The 8410-nt window shown below is 38.4% G+C and overlaps 1 non-coding gene across 1 annotated transcript; it reads left to right on the top strand.

Moving 5' to 3' along the window:
• Nucleotides 1–3171: 3171 nt before the first annotated feature.
• LOC115868333 lies at nt 3172–3278 on the top strand. Its single transcript, XR_004045515.1, has one exon. It is a non-coding gene; the product is annotated as a U6 spliceosomal RNA (small nuclear RNA).
• Nucleotides 3279–8410: the final 5132 nt, after the last annotated feature.

The following is an 8410-nucleotide window of genomic DNA, read 5'->3' as shown; positions in this document are numbered from 1 at the left end:
AAAAAAAGAAAAGAAAAAACAATCAAACATTAAAAAGTTGTTTGAGAACTAAGAAAGAAAAGTTAGTCTCAAAGAATATTCTTTCAGGTCCCTATGAAAGGTTTAATATAAAACATTTTGATCCTTTTTTTAAGATCCACAATTACATTTCATCTTTTGAGGAAATATTAGGTTCTAGACATTATGCTAAATGCGAAGTATGCCATAGTGAATAAAAGGTGCTCTTTTTGTAAGGAGTTTTTATTCTGGTAGAGAAAATAGATACATAAATTCAATATAGTGCATTAAATTATATGACAAAAGTAGGCGGAGGATACAGCAAGAAGGTGACAACTGAGCTTAATATTGATGAATAAATAGGTAATAGCACAGGAAAGACATGAAGGATATTCTGTGCAGAGGGGACTATAGACACAAAGGCTTAGAGGGACAAAGTCACATACTATATTTTTGTGTGTGTGAAATGAGATATGTAAAATAGACGGAATAAGAAATGAGGCCAGGCTGAGCACAGACAGTCTCTGGTTCCATTAATTCTGTCTCTAAGTCAAATTGAACATGAATCAGCCCGCTTAGTTTCAGTGTGTATCTAGCATTAGTTATTCAATCAGTAAATGTGTCTTAGGATATAGGATATCATGTATCTTTCTATACATGAAAACGATTCAATACTTGTTTTGTATACTAAACATATTTTCCATAGTGATACAGTATTAATGTTTTTGTGTACATCCATTTATTATTATGAACAATTGTAGGTACCTCAAAATTTTAATATAGTGGACTTTGTACAGTTTGCCTCATGAGTATGGGTTGTATGTAATTCCAAGCATTTATAACTTGAGGACAGCCTGTCATCTGCAAATCACCCAAAAACCATGGCAATGAGTTTGCATTTCAGCTTTTGGGTGACTCAAAGCCATGGACTATTTTAAATTGGGGAGTGATGTGGTTTAACACACATCACTTTGGTGAATGTATGCTTAATATAATCAAAAGGACAAGTATAATGACAAAGAACTCTGGGTGATTATTTCAATAGCCAAAAGAAAATAGTCTCAGCAAAAATGCCAAAGTAAAAGGATTTAAGAATATTTTGAGGGTAAATGATCAGGAGTTTGTAACCAATTAGAAGCGGGTTGAATATTAGGGAGGGATATGTGGATATGAACTTGTGGTACCTGTGATATTCCCAAGTGGAAATATTCACCAGAACTTGAGTATTTGAGTTTGAATTATGATAAGCACGAAATGTGAGTCTATGTAAATATTATAAAAATAAATAAAACTCCTAGCAAATATATTACAGAATGTGCACACACACACAAATGAAACCAGGGGAAAAATTCAAATGTTTTTGAAAAAGAGAATGAATAAATAAACTGTTATGTAACCATGCAATGAATACTATATAGCTATGAAATGAATACTACAACCACTTACATAAAATAGAAAATTCTTACTAAGAAAATGAAAAGTTTTGGAAAACCTGAGATGATGTGATATGTACATAATTAAAAATAAGCAATAACTTATTTAAGGATATTGTATCTACCACTGAACACCGTTGAAAACCCTATGGAGTGAAGATCTTCTTAGAAACACATGGTGTTAACATTGGTCAGAATCAATTCAATAGCAACTGGTATGGGTTGCTTTCAGTTTGATATAGGTGAAAACTCTAATAAACAGCAAGTAATGAGAACCAAATTTGAAAATAGTGGTGTCCTAAAATGGGCAGGGGAAGTAATTGTAGAAGATGCACAAGGAACCCCAATGGTAGTGTTGATGGTTTCTTAAGATATGTGAAGGCCCCACCAGTATTAATATGCAAAATTTGTACATAAATTACACATATATTTTTAATAGAAAATTCTTGATTTTCATGAATTAGTGAAGATTAGCAGATCAGAGTATCTTTTAATTCCACAATTTATGCACATTTTTTTTTGTGTCATTGGTTGCAATCCCCACAATCCATCATAGCTTATCTCACTTCTTCCTTGTTTCCTGTCACCAATCCTCCTTCCTGCCTAAATCTTCTGGACAGTGTCCTTGGGTAAATGCTGTTCTTTTGTTTCATATGGTTGATGACCTGCAATACCTTTATCTTACAAGATGAAAAGAGAGAGGAGAGAAAGCAGAATACACTAGTACCAAGAGAAAAAGAGTCAGGAACAGAGTTTATTCTTTGGAACCAAGTTTCTGCACAGGTAACCTCCTAGAACCAGAGGGAGATTGATGCCAAGACACATGGAGTGCTTCATGGAATGCCAGGCCTACAAATGCCGAAAGGAGACAGAGATCTTCCTCCTAAACTGTGGAGCCAATTGTGAGAGCAAGTCCTCCTCAATAGCTAGTGCCTTGAATTCAGACTTCTAGCTTCCTATACTGTGAGAGGCCAAATTTGTGTTTGTGAATGCCACATACTTGTGACATTGGTTATGACAACACTAGATAAGTGAAGCACTCCCCTACCATCTCTCTTCATGAGTCATTTGTGTGACAGTCTTTCAAGACTCCCATCATGAAACATGAGTAGACAATATGAAAGTACCAGATGCTCTTTCCTCCAAATGAAACATGAATAGGATTACATCTCTGTTAACTTCAGTTTGAAACAGACTCAAACTATTGATAGGAGACAACTTTACAAAATGTGTTGATTTACTTAACATTTCAAGTAATTAAAGTTGTGCTGCAATAATATCATTCTAATGTTAATTTCCCACATCTACTTCGTGGGGATTTACAAACAGCTTGTAATTTCAATTCTATGCCTGCTTCCGCATGTCACTTATCTGTCATCTGCTCTTGGCCAACAGCAAATCTCCACACATTCATTTGCTATCCAAACATTATATTACAGGGTTTTATCCTGTTCAAATTTCAAAACAACTACTTTGTACATTCTGTTACCTGTTTATTTAGTAAGGGTATCGATTATTTTCTTTTATAAATCTTATTATTTTTATACTTGATCTTTATTTTTAGTTTACCATATTCTGTACAAAAACTGAATATTTTAGAGTGTCGCATGCTCAATTTTCATTGTGTTTATTTCCTCAGGCTCACCTTTTCTGAACTGGGATACTAAAATTTTTTTTAATTATATATAAATGCAAATGAAAATATAAGTGTATGTATGATAGGACGTTAGAACTTGTGCAAGTGTTCACTTCAGCAGCACGTATACTAAAATTGGAAAGATACAGAGAAGGTTAGCATAGCCCCCACACAAGGATGACATGCAAATTCATGAAATGTTCCATATTTTTTTAAATTGACTTTACAAAAAAAAAAAAAAAAGCTTGTGAAAAATCTTCCCTTATCTTTTAATTTCATCTTTCCATGGACTATTTGAACGCCCTTGCATGTGTGTATGTTAATGTCCCCTAATAACTAACACCCAAATGTGTCAAAGAAATGTTTTTATTGTGACAAATAGATGTGTTATCAAATATTTGTCCTTTAAACATTATGAGGACTTCTGGCAAGATGGTCACTGTGTAACACATACCAGAGGGACTCTGCCAAAATCAGTGCAGGAGAGCCACTAAGAGCGAAATTCCACACGGCCAGGTCACAGGAGGAGCACAAAGATAAATAGACACAGACCCACTAGGTTTTGAGGAGCTGGGAGCTTTTGGCTTTCTACTGTGGAGGCCAGCTAGGCTTTAACCTTAACCCCACCACTGTCTTGGCCAGAGCCGGGATCCTTTGGAGACGGACCAAGGGATTTATCTCACCACAGCCACAGCTTGCCACAGCCTCCAAGCAGGGTTTTAACACCTCCAGCCCCATGGTCATGGAACGGGGCTCAGCTTTATTGTTACTTTTGTTTCCCTCTCTTCTCTTTTACCATTCACATTCTCAGATGGCTCAGTTTTTTCTCTTCCCTTTTCTCATATGCCACTGCCACCATCCAGGCCGCTCCCCTTCCCTCCACCAATATGGGGGAGCACTGCCCTTTGCAGTATAACATGAGGCTGGGGAAAGCCCACCCACCTTCCTCCAGGGGAAATCCTATCTACCTGCCCACCCTCTGTAGCACTTAACACATGGCCGGGGAAATCCTGCCCACCGTCCTCTAATGGAAATCCCACCCAGCTTCCTCCTGGGGGATTTCCTCCTGCCCACTTGCCCACCCTCAGCCACGCTTAATATATGGCTAGGGAAATCCTTCCCACCTTCTTCCGGGGAAAGTCCAGCCTGCATGCCTGGGTAGTTCCTACCTGTATTCTGTGGTCCTGCGTGACTGAGGGAACTTCCTATCACCTGCCATAGTGCCTCACACGACCTTAGGCAGCTCGGCCAACACTCTCTAGCACTCCATACTGCTGCTGCAACCGCTGTCCAACCGCCACGGTGATCTAGCTGACCACAGAAATTCTGCCCACCATCTGTGGTACTCTACACCAAAGCAAGTACACCCACCTGAATTATGTGGCACTCCCGTTGCAGCAGGCACCCTCTCATGCCCTCTGTCATGCCCCAAACGGCCATGGGCCACACCATATGACTTCTTGTGAGATCACCCAGTGCAGCACCATCCTCCTGGGTCCACAATCATCCGACCAGTATTCCCTGAGAGGACCATCCAACTGGCCCTCCAAATAACAGAATACTGGTAGACTAGAGAAAGAGTGAAGCCACAGGAGGATAAAGTGTTAGGCCAATTCCATAGTGCAATTAGGTGCAGGCAGTTTGAAGAAGCATTCCTACAAGTCTCCCAGTGAAAGCCCAGGGCTCTTCGACTCTCTGGAAAATGGCACCAAGCACCTCTAAAACAATGCAATGCAAACAGCAATCAGCCCCAACAACCTCAATGAAAAATAACAGGAGAAACAAAAGGCAGTGTCAGAGAATGTGTGAACCTCACAACGTTCATAGAAGAAGCGGATATTGATCTGCCACAGAAATAACTTTTCAGAATGCTGCTTGGAGTCATACAGGAGATGAGGGAAATAATACAGAAAAAGGATGAAATGATAGCGGAGATAAAGACCATACACCAAAGGGAAATAAAAGAGCTTATGGAGTAGACAACAAAAACCAGTAGCAGACTCATGGGCTTCTCCAGTCAACTGGAGGAGGCAGAGAACCTCACCAGTGACCTAGAGGACAGCCAAGCAGACTTTAACAAACGCGAACAAAAATCTAATAAAATTATCAGAGAAGCTGAAGAAAACCTAAGAGCTATGTCTGAAGCTATTAAGAAGAAAATCAGAATAATTGGATTACCAGAGGAAGACACAACAAAGATGTCAACCACAAAAATAGTGAGAGAATTCTTGAAGGAAAACTTCCCCAGCTTAATGAATGAAAACCAGGCAACCATTCAGGAGGCTGAAATAACACCAGGTAGACTGAATCCCAAGAAGTCACCAAGGCTCATCATAGTTAAACTATACAACTTTGACGAAAAGAAGAAAATCATGAGAGCAGCTAGGGAAAAACAAAAAATCACATATAAAGGTTCCCAAATAAGGATATTCTCAGACCTATCAGTGGACACTATGAAGAAGAAGAAAGAGTGGAGCAACATATTCAAAAAATTGAACGAAAATAATGCAAACCCAAGAATACCTGATCCAGCCAAATTATCTATCAAGACAGATGGAGAAGTAAGAGTCTTCCAAGACAAGGAAAAACCCAAAGAATACGTTAAAAGAAACTCGCCCTAAAAAAGATCTTGCTGACCCAGTATGGGCAGAAGAACAACACTCACCAAGCATAAATAAGAGACCGCCACATAGAACAACCCCAACCAGAAGGCAGCAAAGAGAAAACGGGCCTCAAGATAGCATTGGTTAAAGGGTGGAAAGAAGTCAAGAATGAAATACACACACACGCAACACTGATAAGGAAGGGAGTCAGGATAACACCCAACACAAAAAGTATAAGATGATATCACAGAGTCCACAGATGGATGCAATAACCCAGAAGATCAATGGACTGAACTCAGGCATTAAAAAAGCTGAAGATACCAGACTGACTTAGAAAACACAACCCATCAATCTGCTGCCTACAGAAGACACAACTCAAGATTACAGAAAAACATAGGCTGAGAATCAAAGGCTAGAGAAAAACATGCCAAGCAAACAGCAATTCAAAAAAAAGCAGGGGTTGCAATCCTAACCTTGGATAAAACTGACTTCAAAGTGCAAACCATAAAAAGATATAAGGAGGAACACTATATAATGCTCAAGAGAACGGTAGACAATGAACCATTAAGAATTTTAAACATATATTCCCTGAACGACAGACCCATTGACTACGTCAATCAAATGCTCCAAGAGACGAAAAAAGAAATCACAGCCTCAACAATTATCATAGGTGACTTCAATACACCGCTCTCTGAGAAAGATAGATCACAAGGAAAGAAACTCAACAAGGAGGCTTGGGATCTAAACACTACAATTAGACAATTTGATATGCTAGATATTTACAGGGCTCTCTACCCAACTATTAAAAAGTTCACCCTTTTTTCAAGCCCACATGGCACATGTTCTAAGATAGACCACATACTGGGGCATACGTCGAATCTGCACAAATTTAAGCACATTGATATCATACAGACCTCTCTTCTGACCACTGTACCATAAGGCTAGAAATCAACAAAAGGAAGATGAAGAAAACAAGGGCAAACAATTGCAGGACGAATAACTCTCTATTTGAAAAGGAGTGTGTACTGGCCTAGATCAGAGATGAAAGTAGGAAATTTCTAAAAACCAATGAGAATGAGAACACAATGTACCAAAACTTATGGGACACAGCAAAGGTAGTTATCAGAGAAAGTTTAATAGCAATACATGTACACATGAAAAGGGAAGAGAGACTTATGATTGATATGCTAGAATAAAATTTATAGCAACTAGAGCTTCGTCAACAGGACAATCCTACTAATAGCAAAAGCAAAGAAATAATAAAAATCAGGGCTGAGATCTAGGAGAGGGAAAATAAGAAAACTCTGGAAAAGTTAATGCTGCTAAAAGTTGGTTCTTTGAAAGGATAAACAGAATCCACAGACTGCTGGCAAATCTAACCAAATAAAGGAAGGAAAAAATTTCAATAGCAAGGATGAGGTGTGAAAGAGGGGACATCACAATAGACTCTAATGAAACCAAAAGGATAATTACACAGTCCTACAAAGGACTGTACTCTAATGAATTCAACAACTTGGAAGACATGGACAAATTCTTGGAAAAACAATTCCTCCATAGACTATGCCTAATGGACATCATGAATCTCAACAGACCCACAGCAACAGAAGAAATAGACAAGGCTATCAAGGGATTACCAACAAAAAAATCCCCTGGGCCAGATGGCTTCAGAGGAGAATTCTACCAAGCATTCAGGGAAGAACTGATACCAAATCTATACAAATTCTTCCAGAACATAGAACAAGGCAGCAAACTTTCAAACTCTTTCTATGAAGCTAGTATAACTCTGATGCATAAACCAGGCAAGCATCCCACAAGAAATGAGAACTACAGACCACTATCCCTAATGAACATCAATGCAAAAATCCTTCACAAAATACTGGTCAATAGAATACAAAAGGATATAAAACAAATAATTCACCATGACCAAGTGGGATTCATACCAGAGATGCAGAGATGGTTCAACATACAAAAGACCATTAGTATCATTCACCACATTGACATGAAAATCTAAAAGAACAACATGATAAGATGGATAGATGTGGAAAAAGCATTCTACAACATCCAACACTAATTCCTGTTTAAGACACTCAAGAAGATAGGAATGAAAAAAAGATCCTTAATATAATACAAGCTATATAAGAAAAACCAACAACCAACTTGGTACTCAATGGAGAAAAGATGAAAATAATCACACTGAAAAGGGGAACCAAACAAGGATTTTCCTTGTCCCCACTCTTATTTACCATCCTACTGGAGGTCTTAGCTAACAGCATAAGGCAAGGAAAAGACATCAAAGGTATTCACCTGGGAAAGGAAGAGGTGAAACTATTGTTATTCTCAGATGATATGATACATGCAAAAATCCCAAAAGCTCCACAAGGAGGAGTACTGGAAGTAATAGAGGAATATGGCAGAGTGGCAGAATACAAGATCAATGATCATTAGTCTATTGGACTGCTATACACATCAGACAAGACCACAGAAGAGGAAGTAAAAAAGGTGGTACCTTTAACAATAGCCAAGCACAAATTGAAATACCTAGGGATATACCTGACTAAAAAAAGCAAGTACGAGGAAAACTACAGAACCCTATTACAAGAATCCAAGAGTGACCTCAACAAATGGAAGAATATTCCAAGCTCAAGGATGGGAAGACTCAATATAGTAAAGATATCAGTTGTCCCCAACATACCATATACATTTATTACATCCCGATACAATTACCCTCATCTTTCTTCAAA

Source organism: Echinops telfairi, unplaced genomic scaffold (assembly GCF_000313985.2).
Source record: "Echinops telfairi isolate 266 unplaced genomic scaffold, ASM31398v2 ScPeMD7_9;HRSCAF=40, whole genome shotgun sequence".
NCBI lineage: Eukaryota > Metazoa > Chordata > Mammalia > Afrosoricida > Tenrecidae > Echinops > Echinops telfairi.
This window is presented reverse-complemented; position numbering and strand designations above follow the sequence as displayed.